Here is an 18971-nt window from a genome sequence, read left to right on the forward strand (position 1 = left end):
TACCCTACTTACCAACCAAAAGCAAATTTACATTTAATGTAAAATTTAGTATGACACTGAGGGAAAGGCATTTTTTAAAAAAAAAAATAATATGTAGTTCTTGTAGTGTTTTAAGATCATCAATGGAGTAACATGAAAATAAGTTTCAGAAAATGTCCATAGTAATATCTTTCTTTTGCTCATTCACATATCCTTTCCCTATTAGCTACAATGTTCAAATTTTATATGTAACTGACTGAGTTTGCCACCAATGCATATAACAATACACCAACATGATCTTAGCGTTTTATAGTAAATTAGTATAGATTTTAGTGTTTTATAACATTTTTATTAAGATATTTCAACAATAAGTGTAAGTTTAAAATGGCGGCAAAAATGCAAGAGAAAATTAATGCTAAAAAGAGCACCGCAGGCAAGAACAAGAAGACTACCCCTGCTAACGAGGTTACTGGAGTTCTGGAGGAGGTCAATGAAAATGAATCGACCTCCAAAATAACAAAATCAGAGAAACGACATGGGAATTACAAAAAGTTGAGAGGCGTTTAAACGGGTATAGAGAGAAAATGAAAATTAAGCAGCAAAATAAGAAACAACAAAGCACAGAAACAGGTAAGTGACGTTGTTTGTAAAAAAGAAAGTTATTTGGTATGGTGTCTCTATAATAAAACATGAGAGAGAGTTATAACTTAGTTTTCCTGGAGTGAAAATTAAGAATATAAAGGAAGCAATTCAAAAACAGAAAAGTAAACGAGATCGTAATTGGTAGGTACCAATGACTTAACTAGCAATAAGTTCAGTATGAGAGAAGACATGAAAGGGTTGTTGGAAGAGACAAGAGTGAAGAGTGAGAAAGCGAAAAGCGTCAGTATTTTACCTCGAAATCATAAAAAGGAATTAAGAAGAATTCCTTTCTATGATGGCAAACGATTCGATGTGCATGCTGTGGAGAAGGAATTGATAGAGATTTTGGATGTGTGGAGTGAGTTTGAGGAAAGACTGGATTTGTATAAGAGGGACAGCTTACGCCTGAATACGTTTGTATCAGGAGTCTAGAAAAACTAATAACTGGTATGAGACGTAATACACAGAGTAAGGGAAACTAAATTATAAAGGGAGGACTGGTGAGAATGTGAGTGTAAGAGTGACAATGTTATATAACTATGTTAATGGCAGGAATGGGCTTTGTGATGGAAATGTTGATGAGGAGAGAACAATTTTGACTGTGTTCATCCAGTTCAGGTCCATCAACATGTGCAAATATGTCTACATGTATAAGGCACTAGAGAAGAATAGAGATCTGAAATTTGTCCAACTATGTCATGCAGACCAAGGATAAAAGTATACAAAAGAACATGCAGATAGATTATTATGTCTTACACAAATGCTAGGAGTATCAGAAATAAAGGGGGATAAAGCTTGTTGCCTTAGTCAAAATGTTGGAACCTCAGATTGTACGTATTAGTGAGACCTGACTATCAGAATCAGACATACTAATTGGTATCGAGTGTAAAGGGTACACTATTTTTAGGAAGGATAAAGAAGATAGAAGAGGAGGAGGTGTGCTGCTAATAATACTGGATGAGCTGAATCCAGTTACAGTTGAGACCTATGATTCTAGTACTACTACTAACAGTATTTCATGTGGCAGTGAGTTTGAAGCCATCTGGTGTGAGGTGGAATCTAACAAGATCAATTACATAGTGGGGTGTTGCTACAGACCTGGTGGATCAGATGTTAGTGATGAAGAAATGCATCACCAAACAGATAAAATGAGCACGAAAAGAGCAATCATAATGGGAGACTTTAATTATCTAAATATTGATTGGGTAGCAGTAAAATCTCATGAAAAGAATGAAAATGCATTTATTGAGCTGTTGCAGGATAACTTCAAGCAGCATGTGACAGAAGGAACTCTAGGTCAAAGAGCATTAGATTTGATTATAGTGTTAGAGGGCGTTTTAGTTAAAGATGTAATTATTCTGCCCCCCGTTGGTGACAGTGATCATGCAGTACTCACTGCAAAATAACTAAGTTTATGAATGTTCTATTCAGAAAAGGTTACATGCTAAACTACAGAGGAGGAGGAGGAAATTATGACTAACTGAGAAATATACTAAGTTCAGTGGAATGGGATTGGTTGATGGATGGGAATATCGACAGTGCATGGGAAGAATTTAAACAATACTTAAATGATGCGATATCAGAGTGTGTCCCAAGAGTTTAAAGAATAAATAGGGTAGGAGTCAAATGGATGTGTAATATTATTAAGCAAGAGATTCATAAGAAAAGGATAATATGGAAGAAATATCACGTGCATAAGGATGATGTGCATTATAGAAATTAGAAGCAGCAGGCTAGAATGCTCACAATCGTTGTATATGGGAAAGCAGTCTGAGTATGAAAAGAAACTGGCTCTGCATGCTAAAGAGAACCCACAAGAATTCTATCGATATGCTGCAAATAAAAGGAAGAATGAATATGAAAGAATAACTTTTCTAAATGCAGATGGCATGAGGGTTACAGATGCAGAAGAGGGTGTTCAATTAATGAGTGCCCATTTTGTTAAAAGCTATCAACCTGGTATACGTGACATTGAGACCACTGCTACCTCTTCACTGGATGAAGAAATTCAGGTGTATGAGGATAATTAGAGATGTTGCACAAACTGAATAAGAATTCAGCAATAGGGACTGATGGGATATATTAGCACATGTGCTAAAGGAGTGTTCAGCTGAACTGGCTATTCTTTTCACCAGGCTGTTTAATGAGAGTCTTAGAACAGGGAAGATTCCGCAGGAATGAAAAGAATGTATGATGATTCCATTGCATAAGGGTGGTGCAAAGACCAATGTATCCAACTATCAACCAATTAGTATCTCAGGAGTGGTGGTGGTGAAGATTTTGGAAAAATTGGTTAGGGCTCGCATTCAGAAATGGGTTGCAAGTGAATCTCTACTTTGCAATGAGCAACATGGTACATTAGGGGAAGGGCATGTTTTAGCAAATTGCTCACATTCTATAACAATGTTATCATTGAACTACACAAGGGGAATGGATACACCATGATACTTTTGGATTTTGCTAAGGCTTTTGACAGAATACAGCATGACAGACTTGCATAAATTGGAGAAAATGGGTTTGGGTTATACAATTATTAACATTGATAAGAGGATGGCCAACTGACGGATATCAAAAAGTGGTATACAGGGGGGGGGGGGGCGAGTCTGCAAGATTTAAAGTAATCAGTGGTGTACCACAAAGATCAGTGCTTGGTCCACTGTATTTAATCTATATATTGATATTGGGAAGGATTTCACAAGTGACATACAGCTATTTGCTGATAATGCAAAGATAGGTACGATAATCAGGAATGCTGCTGATATGCAGTATTTGCAGAATGATTTGAATAAGCTATGATTGTGGACATGAGAAAATGGATGTCAGTTCAATGTCAGTATATGTAAGGTCATGCACTTCAGCACGAATAGATATCCTATGTTGTATTATATTGGTGGGATTAGGCTAGAAGAAACTGATGACTAGGGCTCTTGGAGTGTTAATAGATAGGAAGCTGAAGTTCAGGGGCCATGTGGCAAAGATTGCAAATACAACCTCAAAAGATAATTGCAATGATGAAACGGATGTTCACTTGTAAAGATAAGGATGTCGTTTTTTCCTCTTTGCAAAGCGTTGAGAAGACCTCACTTGAACTATTGTGCACAGGTCTGGTCTCCTGGTTTCCATTGCAATTCTGATATATTGAAGAGAGTGCAAAGAACTGTGTTAAAATGATATCTAGATTATGGAATACTGATTATGAAGACAGATTGAGAATTTGTAGACTGCAAACACTAGCAAAGGAGAAAGTGGGTGATATGATTGAGACTTACAAACTTCTGAAAGGGTCATACAGGATTTCAATTGATGGAATATTTAAATTTATGGAGGGTGGGGAAAGGACAAGAGGGCACCCTTGGAAGCTGAGAATGAATGCTCCTAAGAAGAGGATGAGGGATAGATTTTTCTCTCATCGAGTAGTGCATGATTGGAATGGATTGCCATTGGATGTTGCGAGTGTAACCAGTATGAATGAATTCAAGAATAAGCGTGATAGCTGGTGCGTGTAGTGTGTGGCCTCCCTCAATGCGTCCCTGACTCCCTGGAGGTCTCTCTTAATAATAATAATAAAATACTACAAGAAGAAACTACATATTCAATTTTTGAAAAACAAAATGAATTTTTTTTTTTCACATCACACCAAATTTTATAATAAATGAAATTTGCCTTTGTTTTATTAAGTGGGGTGACTCCATCACAAATAAGCTTTGCTATTTCCATAATTATAAAGATTTGAATTTATAATGTTATTTTTAGTCATTTCAGTTGCCACATTCACAACATTTAATGCTATTATAATTTCAAACAAGATAATGAATGTTAATAAAATTTTTTCGAAAGGCAATTTTCAAAACAAAGTTTTAGCAGACAATTGTATTTGTTGTATTTACCAGCTATGCTTCATTTAGCCATATGGGTTAAAATTTATTAAACTTATCAAAATACTAAGTGATAGAGGATTTTTTCATCACATAATGTTTCAAATCCTTGCTCCTGGAGACCAGAAGTAACAAAATATTTGGAATCAGTGGCCATTCGGAGGATAGAGAACGAACAGTCTTAGCCTATTTGGATAGCTAAATAAATCAAAAAGGGAAATCAATATTCCAGTACTCTTTGCAGTTTAATATTTAACTACTTATTTTCACTGTTTCAATGATATTTTTCATATTTTTCCATCTGTGGAAATTAGCCATATACTTGCTATAATTCTGTTCTATGCTTATATATAAACCTACACCATACCATGTAGTCTTTTGCAAAAAAAAAGCCTTAGCAAAATCCAAAAGTATCATGGTGTATCCATTCCCCTTGTGTAGTTCAATGATAACATTGTTATAGAATGTGAGCAGATCCAACAGGATAGTTAATCCTTATTACTTTAGTCTATGTATGCATAATGTGTGTTCTGCATCTACTGTAGGATGGAAAACCTAAGTTTGAGAGAAAAAACCTGGTCACCTCTATATGAGACCAGATAACTCACCTTCAAATGAAAACCTCTGATAGAGGCTCTTCATATCCCAGACAGGATTCAAAACCCAGGTCTTTCAAACCAAAGGGCATTGGTGAAACTGCTGCTGCTATAATTACACAAATTAGCCTGGTAAGTTAACTGCTAAGTATTTATAATTAATTGGTAAGTATTTATATTTTATTGTTATCATCACATAATATAAAGTTTAGTGACAAACTGATGCAGATTCTTCAGTCATTTAAAAAAATATCATTTAAAATTTTATCACTCTCATTTAAAAAAAAAATGACCATGATAAATTTTGTGAACTGTGATAATTTTTAGGATTATACATTTCTTAAATTACATTTTGCTGGATAATGAATTTAAATAAATGGCCTGTTTCCCCCCCCCCCCTTGAAAACCAAATATGGTTAAAAACTACTGTCCCTTGACCTTTTTATATTTTTCATATTTCATATTGTGTAGGTTTCAACCTACACAACATGAAATATGAAAGGTTGGCAGGAAAAAATACCCAAAGGAAGATCTAGATTATAGGTGGATTGATGTGGTAAAAAGTGCCTTAGAAGATAGACATATAACATCTGACAATGTTGGAGTCTTGACAGGTAACAGATTGATTTGGAGGAAAATTGCAGATAGGAAGTTAGTAATGATGTAAATTTTTCATGTAGTACTATCATATCCTATACACCCCCTTGAGGGTACATATCATGAATTTGATGATGAAGTATAAGAGAGCTAAAAAATGGAATCCTACATTACAGAATATTTAAATATTGATTTAAGTATTACACTAGAACCAATATCTAAAAATGAAATAATGAATGCAACAGAAAAGATAAAAGTGGAAAAGAATGTGGAAAAGACAACTAAAGAAACTGCTGCTGATAATTTGCAACTGATCTTTATCAATGTGCTAGAGACTGAAAAGATACCCAAACAGTGGAAAAAAAGAGAACTATAATGGCAAAGAAAGGAGATCTTACTAGCTTTGAAAATTGAAGAATTAGTTTACTTTTACCTGCAAAAATTTTCTTGCAGGTAAAATATTGATAAATAGGATTAAAAATGAAATAAAAAAGTATTAAGATATGAACAAGTTTGGTTTTAAAATAGCTGGGAGTATTCTGCATCACATTTTTACCTTAAGGAACATTACTGAACAAAAAATAGAACTCAATTCATTATATCTAAATTTTATAGATTTTGGTAGATCATTTGGAAGTACTGATTTGGAAACGAATAATTATTAGATGCTATAGAATTCCTGACAAATATGTGAAAATAATAAAAGAAATGTATGATGCTTCCTTCACAGTAAAAGTTGTTACTGCAGAGCAAACATCAGAATGATTTGAGATGAGGAATGGTGTGAGATAGGGTTGTGTAATGCCTGGTTTATGTTTAACATTCACTGACTGGATTATGAGACTTCTTACAACTTACTGTAAGAAGAGGTAGTTAAATGGACTCCTATGTTGGAAGATGTAGATTATGCAAACAACATAGTCTTGATATCAAAATACAGATATACAAGCAAAATTAATGTATTAAAGCTGATGAAAGTTCTTAAATTGAACACAAATTCCACAAAGAAATTAAAATCAATCATGCTGTAGAAGTAAAGAATTTTACATAGTTGAGAGCAAACGTGGAAAGTAGTACCGACAGGTATATATTGAACATTGGATATACTGAATGTAGTACCGACAGGGATATAACAAAAAAAAGATTGAAAAAATGCAAATAATGCTTCCAGAAAATTAAATATATGGAAATCACTCAAACATTATAATAAAACCAAAATAAATGTTTAATAGTTTTTTTAGATCAATGGTTTATTTAGATTTATGTCCAGAGTAACTCAGGTTATGAGGCCAGCGTATTATGTATGTTAATTGCATGTGTTCTAATGGCCAGTTATCCTGCTTTGCAGATGAAAAACCTTGAGTTTATAGGAGGAAAAACCCTCCCACCTCCATATGAAACCAGCTAACTCACTTTCAGTTGAAAAATCCTGATAAAGGTTGTTAGCATCCCAGATGGGATTTGAACTCAGGTCTTTCCAACCAAAGGGCATCGTCAAAACCGACCGAGTTAACAACAAAGGTAAAGCTGTAGTATTATATGGATCAGAGTCATGGAGTGCACCAAAAAACAGGAAGATAATTTAATAAAAATATTTTGGCCCCAATGTATAACAAACAATGGCTTATATAAAGTGATTAAGCAAAAAACAGTGATATAAAAAAAAAAAATGCAGAGGAAAATGGACTGGACATATACTGAAAATGGAGGGGAGAGAGATTTCAAGAGTAGCTTTGAGATGAATCCCAGAAGTAAAAAGGAAAAGGGGAAGACAAATTTACTTGCGGATGAGAGAAAAGAATGGTTAGATCTCAGCTTCATGTGCCATGAGATACAAAGAGGATGAGTAAGTAAATACTAACTATTTGGTCTGAACCTGACTTTTTCTTCCAGGTTTCTATTTGCAATTTTTCTCAGCCTCTTCAAGTATGTTTGAATAAATCTTATTGGGAACATTCCATAGAGAAATTACTGTGTAATTCTCATATTGTTTTATTTCTCTTTTTATACATGGGTACTATAACAGCTCTACTTCAATCATCTGAAATTTGGCCTTCTGAATTATGCTGAGCAGCTGCCATAAAACGTTTATGCCTCTACTGAACATTACACTGCTCTAGTTGCTTTTCCCATTTCAAGTTTTTGCTTTCTGACTCATACTTATATATACAGGGTGTTCGGGATAAATTTGACAGTTTCGTAAGGAAAAAGAAAATCTTCTTTGTATCTATTAAATTTAATGAATTGACAAAAAAACATTACAGGCAGAGTTAATTACAATACTATCAACAAGATTTACTCAAAATAACCACCATTAGCATCGATCACAGCTTCAATTCTGCTTCGGAACCTCGAACAAGCTGATGCTACAGTCTCCCTGGGAAGGGCTGCAAAAACTGTTTTAATTTTATCCATTAACTGGGCTTTTGTATTACTGGAAGTGCGATTGGTGTCTTTTTCAACTGCGCCCCATACAAAATAATCCATGGGGTTAAGGTCTGGGGAGTTTGGAGGCCAAACATTTGGACTGGTGAAGTCGTAGAAATTTTCAGACAACCATTTTTGACTTTTCCCAGAGGTGTGGCAAGGGGCCGAATCCTGCTGCCATACATACGGCCTACCATTGGCTACCCTTGTTATCCAGGGCTTGACTACAGTTAGCAACTCCACGAACAAAGCCCGAATTCCAATGCCAGGGTTCTTCAACACCTGTTCCTGCAGATTTGCGAGGAATTCTGCTGTACGAACGCAATCAGATCGTCTGCTAGGGATCTTTCTTCTTGCTACATCCTCGTAGTCACCATTGCAAGTCTCTAGTTCATGCCTGATTGTTTTTACTGTATTCAGGGAGCATTGGGCAGCAGTCGTAATATCCTTATTTTGATGGCGGGCACGAATCATCATGATACAAGTTATTCTCTTCCATGATTCAGGTGGGTTCCAGCTATCCATCCTTTCTGACATCTTGTATATGAATGAAGAAGGGTCCAAACTTTTAAATGAAGAGAAGTGTGTGTTAATACATGTAACTTACGGAAAAATATAATTAATTATAAATATGTCAAATTTATCCCGAACACCCTGTATATCAATGGGACTCCAGAAATACAACTTAAATCAAATAGCCACAAAAAAAAAATTTTTAATCGCCCAAGGTATCAGTCTACTTTATGTAAGTATTGTTACGAGTGATTAAAAACAAAGTTAGGTTGACAAAACAAAAATAATACATTCTTTAATTTTCACTATACATTACACATGATTTAACAAAAATATGCTTAATGGGTTTAAAATGCATGCCACAATTCAGGGTGAATTTATATAAACTATCCATACACAATAATTTAACAGAAAAGACAAATAATAAATTCATGAAAGCAAAAAAAGTAGGTTGCACTCAGTCAAATAATCCAGTCTTTGACATGTCTTTAAATAAAAGTATTAAAAAGCATTTTAATAATGTAAAATTTTCCAAGCATTTAATTACACTAAGCTAATTCATGCTGTGAGCTGTGAAAATAAGCTTAAGATAATAATGCACAAGCTGGTTGGCTGAGTGAGTTATCTGCTCAAGCCAAAAGGCTGTGGGTTCGAATCCTAACGTGGGAATGTTTGCGACTGCCTCTGAAAATACTAGTGCTGGTGGTGGGCAGTAGATGGCGTTAGTGTAAATAATGATGGTAGCTGCAGTTCACTGTAGTTGGTGGATTGAGTGGTGGAGAGACAGAGTTGTAGAGAAGGTGCCCTCCCTTAATAAGTCTTTTGACTCCAGAAGTGTCACATAATAATATAAGTTTTAGAAGAATAAGATGTATAGGATAGGATGTACTGCAGTATTTAATTAGATCATGCCGATTTTAATTGTATTTAGAATTACCCATTTATATTGTTAATGAAATTATATACATGGTGAGAAGAGTAGTTTTTTTTTTAAATAACAGATTGTCTCTTACATATGTCCTGCATACTTCTATACCTACAACACATGTAGGTATAATACTGAATTAAATGAATGCATTGATTTGATTAAAAATGTATGGAAATGATAACTAATTTAATTAAAATGTATTCATTTTAACAGGAAGTTTGATATATGTGTACCATGTGTGGAATGAAAATAACACTATAATATTATTGTGAGAGGATTTTTGGAACTCAAAAACAGATATTTATGAAGTCTTTCATATAAACAGAAAAATGTTTAAAAGTTATTATGTTACAACAATGGCAGCAGTACAACTGTTGAGGGAAGAAGAAACGGCAGACTGGACTTTTAATTACTATGAAAAAATGAGCAGTCTTTCATATAGAAAGAAAAATAAAGTTCCAAAGCTTAAAGGAGATAAAAGGATGGAAAAAAGTGAAGATTAGTTTATGTTATGAATTGTAGGCAAAAATTGTGAGTGTTTTTGTGATTTTTTAAAAGGGAATCTGTAGTAGTTGAATGAAGGATTTCAGATCCAGGAGTTTTATTTTAAAATGGGGGGAGTGTATTATTTATTTACTTTCATTTTTCGAATGCATTCAGAACAATGGCTGAAAATTCACTCACCACTTGTTTTTGATACCCCCATATGGGTGAGTGGATTTCTGGAGCCCTGTAGATCAGTGTCACTATATGAAATATAACACATATGAACAGCTGCAAGACATATAAATGAAGCATGTGGCTGGATTCAAAAAGAGATGATGTCTGCTAAAGAGTTGAGGTTGTTATAATGAAGAAATACTTTGTGGTAAGGGCTATTCCAGAACCAAGGTAGATGGAATAAAAGATGACAGGGTGTAGGTTCAGTTAGTCAGCAGTTCAAGTGTAAAAGGATGATGGGCAGCTGTTGTTCATGTTGGAAGCTTTTCCACTTGGTTATGCTATAAATTAAAGATAAAAAGAAATTATATTTGTGGTTTAATCCTTTATTCAAGTGTAAGCAAACAAAGTTTGCAGCTAACTTCTATATACAATTTACCCAGCAAATCATACATAGAAGCAAATGACTTCACACACACACACTCACCTTAGCATCCCATAATGCAAACATGTCCTTATGGACATGTATGCATTATGGGAAGGGATCACTACACAGACCGGTTTAAACCTTTACTGAGGTCTCAGCAGTGGTAGACAGACCCAGATGTAATACCAAGGATGAAGTAATGCAGAAGTCATATTTCCATATGCGAGTAGCCAAAAGGTGTCACACCTTATTATTAAAATACTCTGGATTAGAGATAGATGCTGGAAGTTTTTCCACTTGGTTATACTATAAATTAAGGTTGAAACCAGTCTGGGTAGTGACCCTTCCCATAATAGAATACTCAAACAAGTGATGAGAAGTCATTAGCTTTTATATACTAGTTGCCTAGTCCTGAAATTACAAGGGTGGCCTGAAAAATTAAGGTTGAAACCGGTCTGGGTAGTGACCCTTCCCATAATAGAATACTCAAACAAGTGATGAGAAGTCATTAGCTTTTATATACTAGTTGCCCAGTCCTGAAATTACAAAGGTGGTCTGAAAAGTTCTTGGCTTAACAAATGAAAAAAACGAATTTATAATTTCAAAATAATTTTTATTTTTCAACATAATCTCCATTAAGACTAATACATTTATTCCAGTGATGCTCCAGCACCATTATCCCATCCCTGTAGTGGTTCTCAGTAAGATCTGCAAAATACCCCTCTACAGCTGCAATCACCTCTTGATTCAAAGAAAAATACTGATCAGCAAGGAAGAGTTTTAGTTTTGGAAAGAGACAGAAGTCAGAAGGAGCCAAATCTGGGGAATAGGGTGGATGTTTTCCAACAATTCATAGTGCATATCCCTTAATTTTCCCATTGCCAAAACACCTTTGTGGGCAGGTGCACTGTCCTGATGAAAGATGATTTTTTTCTTCTGCAAACCAGCTCTTTTCTCAAGAATTTTTTCGTCTAGTCTGGTTAAAAGATCGGAATAATATTCTCCAGTTATTGTTTTACTCTTTTCAAGATAATTAATAAACAAAATGCCTTTAGCATCTGAAAACACCGATGCCATGACCTTTCCTGCTGATGAAACCAACTTCTTTGGCACTGAACAACTGGCTTCTGTCCACTGTTTTGATTGCTGTTTGGATTCTGGTGTGTAATGGTGAATCCAAGTCTCATCCACAGTAATAAATTGAAGCACAAACTCAGTTTTATTCTTGTTAAAACACTCCAAGCACTGTCCAGAGATTTTCACGTGGGTGCGTGTTTGATCTGCAGTGAGCAAGCGTGGCACCTATCTTGTGCAAAGCTTTTTCATATGCAATTCTTCATGCAAAATATATCCTACATGTTCTTTTGAAATGTCTATAGTCTCAGCAATTTCACACGCTATGACTCGCTAGTCATCCAATACCATATCATGCCCTTGATCAATGATTTCTGCTGTTGTTACACTTTTTGGACATCCTTCACGTGGATCATCTTCAAGGCTGGTACGGCCACGTTTAAATTTGGTAGCCCATTTCTTAATTGTCGAAAACAAAGGAGAAGAGCGCCCATAAACTTTTATGAACTTTGAATGAATTTCTTTTGGCATTAAACCTTCTTTTACAAACAATTTTATAACCTCACGATATTCAATTTTATCCATTTCAAGGGATACAGATAACACTTTTGCTTCAGACAGCAGTATAAAACAAACTATTTGATAGAATGACTTGCAATTTCACATGGATGCTTATGACAGATGTACCAACTTAGGAAAAAAAATCTTGCCGATAGTGTTGCCATCTATGGTCGAGGCAGAGAACTTTTCAGACCATCCTCTTACTTCAGGTGCAAAATTTGTTTGCCTACACTTGGATAAAGGATTAAACCAAGAATATAATTTCTTCACTTCTTTAATTTATAGCTGTTGTTCATGTTGCTATGAAGTTTGGCAGAAATGAGAGGCAATAATGAATGCTAGTTCTGCTGAATTGCTCATAGATATATCCACAGAAGGTAGACTATGTAGAAACTGCCATCCATAAAAGAGAACAAGGAGTCAATTAACCTAACTGCTCTTTTCTGAACAGCATCAAGAATTTTTTTTAGAGGTTTTAGGTACATTACCCCAATTGTAAGAAAGTATTCCATTCCTATGTTGGGCAGATGAAAAGTAATGTCTTGAATGAAACAGAATAAGATTTTGGTAGCTGGGTATGCTACAGAAGTGATTAGCAGAAACTGGTAGTTCAAGAATGAAATGTGCAAGCATGTAAATGGTGTAAAGTTTCATGATCTAAATATGTTAAGGTTCTAATATAAAATAACTTGAACAAGAGATTTAAAAAATAATTCTTATAAATAAAAATTAAGTTAAATTCATGTGAATAAGAACTATTTCCCATAAAGGTGATAATTTAAGTTCACCGCTTCTATCTTATGAAATCTTGCTACATCGAAATAAAGTAGCAAGATCTGAAATGAAACAAGATCATGAAACCATGAGCTTACATCAATTGTAAGTCAACAAGGCAATTGATAATTACCTTTTGACATAAAATTCATTAAAGCCATTAGGTGAACTTGATATGATTTATTTCAAGTTATAATTGTCAATATAACTCTTTTGTACAGATGTTCTAAGAGTTTATTACTTTCATGGAGAACTTTAATTTTCTTCTAAAGGATTTGGTGTCTGGTATTGAAAGCATGTTTTGCAAGTCCTGATTATTCCGGCTCATGGAACTTAATGTAGTCAATGTTTATTACTGTGGAGGGCTGCTTATCTACCCGTTTGGCCAAAATACAATAATCCAAACGTAATAAATTATACACTCCAGGGTGGGCCAAAGGTAGACCAATTCAGCTGAGCCAAGAAAAGTAGATATCTTGTTGATAGGATGCTAGGACACGTAGGCCAACAGATTTAAATACATTCTAGGCACCTTTAACATAGGGAATGGGTGACACAACAGACCACCTCCATATCACTACCATGATGAGAGGAAAATAACAATAAAACTATAATTATCAATTACCTTGTTGACATACAACTGATTAAAGCCCTTAGTAAGAAAGTGAACTTGATATGATTTATTTCTTGAAAGTGCAGTATTTCAGTGAAATAGTGTGCTCGATGTACTGGAGTATTAATCGTGCCAGTATTTGACAATTATGGTGTGAAAGAGGATGAATTAAAATCCAGTTATGTGTTTTCTTTCTAAAAACTGAAAACGACTATTTGGTTGATGAAGTAACAGGAATTCAAAAAGGAAATGTGATTATTCTCGTCTCACAAGTGAAATGGATATGATGGTGAAAGGTACTGATCTTACTGACAAACTCTTGTAGATAAGGACATGACCAATGCCAAACCATGAAAACATCAACAACAAATGAGAATGGATATGAAGCTAGTAAGTAGTATGGATGGAGGGAAACTGCCAGAGTATATGGTAGTATATGGTGGAGTGGAATGTAGGAGAATGGAGTACCTCAGGGTTCTGTACTAGAGCTGCTACTTAATTTGTATATCAATGATATAGAAACATTTAAGGAGGAATTCAATTGTTTGCTGATGATGCAAAACTGGGAAGAGCAATGGCTAATAAAGATGATATAGATATTGTGCAGGATGATTTAAATAAACTGGCAATTTGAGAAAGGATGATGATTGTCAATTTAATGTTGCAAAATGTAAGGTTATACACTTCAAGTTGAAAAAGTTAGATTATAGTCCATTACAACTGATGGTACCAAATTGCAGGAAACTGTCAAGGCTAGGGACTTGAGGATAATGGTGGATAGAGAGTTGAAGTTCAGAGGGCATATTGCAAAGCTTGGTAAAACTCAAAGGATCACTTGGATTAATTGAAAAATATGCTAACAAGTAAATATAGGGAAGTTATTATCCTTCTTTAGAAGGCTCTGATTCAGCAGCATCTTGACTACTGTGATCAAATTTGGTCACTGAGTATCTTGGGATCAAGAGGTGGTTTAGAGCAGTGCTTCCCAAACTGGGGGACGTGAAATAATGAAAACAAATTTAAAATGTTTTAAGACTAAGTAGATATATCTACTTAACAATATATCTCTATAAAAATATAAGATAAAGTGCCATGTCAAACATGTATGTAAGATGCTAAAAATGTAATATTTACATTTGATTTTTGCAAGATTCACTGTGTATGTTTTGTATTGAATATAAATACAATAAATATTATAATAATAAGTCTGTAATGGGATTTTTCCCGATTGGGCCGTGGAATATTTTAATTTTTCAAAAGGGGCCTTCACGTCCATAAGTTTGGGAAGCACTGGTTTAGAGGATTCAGAACTAAGCTGGTGACAGGTTGAAGATATGCGAGTTACAAAGTTTAGTTGATAGTCAGAAAAGAGGTAACATGACAGAAACTTATAAGATATTAAAGTGGTTTTATAAAATTGATGGAAAGGAAATTTTTTTCATATATGACATATAGTCAGAACTAGGGGATCAGCCCTGGAAGTTGTGGAAGAGTATGGGGTCTAGAATTTTTGCATGGAGATTGGTGAATGAACAAAATGGATTGCCAGAATTAGATACGAGTTCCCTGATAGTGAATGAGTTTAATGAGACATATGATAGGTTGTGTGTCTAAGAATTTGGGTCTCCCACGATGAGTCCCCAACTCCATGAAAATTCTGTAGAATAATAAATAATTACACTAAGGAAGAATACAAGTAAGAGTCAGTCCAAAAAGAGATCTGATCTTGACTGTTAAGTTGCGCATCATCGAAAGGTAAGAAAAGAGCTAAAGTCATTCACAAGAAAAAAAGAAACTGTTTTGGAAGCATTGAAGGCAAATAGGTTGTTATTGTCTCATTACAGGATAATATGGAGATCAGATTTTAAAGCATTTATTGTAGACAATATTGAAAGCTTGAGCACTACAAGCAGGCCCGACTGCTGGCGTGTGCAAGTGTGCATTATACACATGCACCACAGAAGAAAAGGCGCCTAAAGGATGTCAAAAAATATGACATAAGAGTTTAAACGAACAACGAATGGTACATATAATTATGAATGTACATCGTCTTCCGTTCTCCTGAACGGAAGACAAAGTATCAGCAAAACTGAACAAGATTCCAAGGTTAGTGAATACAGGTCATTTATGTATATGAAGAGGAGGGAGGAGTAACAGGACATGAACACCTGCATTCATCTTTTTTTTTTTTTTTTTAACCATGCGGTGCTGAGGGTTTATTAATCATCGGACCTCAAACTGTTCACAGGATAAGGTAGTCTGCCCTACGTGCCTATATCATATGTCTCAACACTATGGACAAAGGACTGGTGAGGAACACTACAGACTGTTGAGGAACACCTACATTAATAGGAAAAATCTGATGGAGGAGAGCACCTTCCACTATGTAATGAATGATTTCAAAAAAAAAGCAGCAAACCATAAGTGGTTTGAGCAGCAAACCTGATCAAATGAAACCTGTGAAACCTGCGCAACAAGTGGTTTGCACAGGTTTCATCTCTTTTAAAACTAAAGATAATCTAAAAGATAATTTAGGCATTTAGATTATCTTTAGTTTTACTTCACCTATATCCTTTAGTGTTACACGGTGATTAGCATTCATTTTAGACAAATTATGGACTCTACAACTGTGTTTGAAATAATTTTAATTTCCCGATGTTTCGATCTTCATATTAAGGTCATCATTATTATTATTACATGATACCTCCAAGGAGTCTAAAATCTCATCGAAGGAGGGCACCTACTCTACAGCTCTTTGTTTCCAACTACAACTCCATCTGCCGCCCACTACCACTAGCATTTCCACGGACAAATCACAAACATCGATGCCCACGGCAGTCGTCATCTGGAGTATACACATATACGGCAATCCCTCGATTAATGCGCCTCCAATTAGTGCATCATTTTTTTTTCTATATCCAAATTCAATTAGTGTGCCTCTAAAATTCGATTAGTACATCTTAAAAATAAATGTTACAGATTAATAAAAATTTTCTATCTATCTATATGTTTTAGTAATCTACTTTTACTTATTACAATAAAGTGACCGCTTCCTTGGACAGAGGAGAAGGATACACAGTAATATACTTAGATTTCGCAAAGGCTTTTGATAGAGTACCTCATGATAAATTGATAGTCAAACTAGAGCAGATGGGGTTGAATATTAGATTAGTGCATTAGATTGGAGACTGGCTATCTGATAGGTATCAACATGTTGTGTATGGGGGAAGCAATATCCAGGAAAAGGAAAGTCACTAGTGGAGTGCCTCGTGGGGGGGTCTGTTTTGGGGCCATTACTGTTTAACTTGTATATTAACGATATAGGTGAAGATTTGGATGGAGATATTCAGTTGTTTGCAGATGATGCAAAGTTGGGACGAACCATGAAGAGTAGTGAAGATGTTGTGGCCTTACAAGAAGACCTGAATAAATTGAGTGATTGGGCACGGAAATGGAGATGCGAGTTCAATGCTGCAAAATGTAAGGTTTTAAAATTTAGAAAACAAAGATGGGATGCAGAATTTATGCTTGGTGAGGATATACTGTTGGAGGTGGAAGAAATAAGAGATCTGAGGATGAGAGTGGATAAGGATCTGAAATTTAGGGGACACATAGCCAAAATTGTGAAGACAACACAAAGGCTTCTGGGAATGATACAGAGGACAATGACTTGTAGAAGTAGGGAGATTCTTGTTCCATTGTATAAGGCTTTGATTAGGCCACATATGGACTATTGTGCCCAGATTTGGTCACCGGGTTTTCAGAAGGATGAAAAAATGTTGGAAAGGGTCCAAAGGCGATTGACTAAGGTAGTTTCTTACCTCTGGAATGTCGAGTATGAGGAAAGATTGAAAAGATGTAATTTGCAGAGTCTGGTAGACAGGAGGAAGAGGGAAGATATGATAGAGACCTACAAGTTGGCAAGGGGTTGTTATAGGAATCAATGCTGGAGAAGTTCTACAGAAAATAGTGGGTGATCCGGGGAGAACCAGAGGTCATCCCTGGAAGCTGTATAAAGAGGGTGTGAGAGGCAGGTTTTTTTTTATCGTGCAGAGTTGTGAATGATTGGAATGCCTTGCCTGAGAGTGTGGTGTCTGCAAGGAGTTTGAATGTGTTCAAGGAACGGTATGATGAGCTGTGTGTGTGATAAAAGGACCTCCCAGATGAGTCTTTGACTCCATGAGGTCTTGGGGTAATAATAATAATACATTTTTTATGGTTAACTAAAATCACCAGGATGAAATAATATAAAGTTATTTTTAATCGCATACTACACTATTTCCATGTACACTGTGTTCTAAATTTACTTCCAAAATTTATGTCATCTGCTAATTACATAGCATTTTGACGATCATATCTTGTGCCTCCTCTGCAACTGTTTTCCTTACTTTTTTTTTTTTATTATAAAGTATTTACCCAACCTTTAATCATGAGTAAAAGAATTAGTGAGCAAAAAAATGGAAGTGAGAAAATGATTCGAAAACAAGACGAGTCCAGAGCAAAGATAAGACAAGAACAAAAATATGGATAAATCAAACTATAAGAGCAATTTTAAGCAAAGCTGCTGAATACAGCTTTACCTTTCATTTAAAGAGAAAGGTAAGGTGCTTCAAGTTCATCATGCATGCACTTGAAATCAAAGTATCACAATGATTGAATTAGAGAGTTCTTTCTACAATCATCAAAGATTATAACCAAAAACGGATCCCACTAAGCACTGACTTTATTAAGTCTCTTTGTAACCTTGAAAGAAAGAGGTTTTAATGATCGAAAAGAAGAATTCCATGGTACTACTGGGTGGTTTGAGCTTTTCAAAAAGAGAAATAGCCTACATAATGTTTAATCACAGGCAAAACTGAAAGTGCAAATAAGGAGGTGGCTGCAAATTATCCAGAGATTTTGAAGAAAATAGTGGAGGAAGAGGGAGGAGCTACTGTGACCATCAAATATTTAATGTCGATGAAACAGGCCTTTTTTGAAAGCGAATGCCTTCCAAGACAAATCAGAGAAATCTCAGGCTGGTAATAAAGTCGCAAAGTCGAATGAAATTACTTCTAGCAATATGCGAGCCATTTGGAAGCACATTCTTCCACATTGTGCAAATGATTTTAGAGGCTTTTCAAATGAATCTAAGTTAATTAAATCTCATTCTGAGAAACTGAGTGATCCTGAAAAATATGAAGAAAATTTAATCACTGACAAGCTCAAAAAGAGATTTCACAGAAACAATCCGAAAATATTTTTCGTACAATCAAAGTTTTTAAGTATCAATGCTTAGAGGCTGACCCTGATGAAAAGAGGCAGT

At 35.1% G+C, this 18971-nt stretch overlaps 1 protein-coding gene across 5 annotated transcripts in view; it reads right to left on the reverse strand.

Moving 5' to 3' along the window:
- Window positions 1-18971, reverse strand: part of LOC150098968 (uncharacterized) — a 172110-nt gene that overhangs the window by 37686 nt on the left and 115453 nt on the right. The gene's annotated exons all lie outside the window — the stretch shown is intronic.

Source organism: Typopeltis vanoorti, chromosome 15 (assembly GCF_054136105.1).
Source record: "Typopeltis vanoorti isolate ZY-2024b chromosome 15, IOZ_Tvanoo_1.0, whole genome shotgun sequence".
NCBI classification, from domain to species: Eukaryota; Metazoa; Arthropoda; class Arachnida; order Uropygi; family Thelyphonidae; genus Typopeltis; species Typopeltis vanoorti.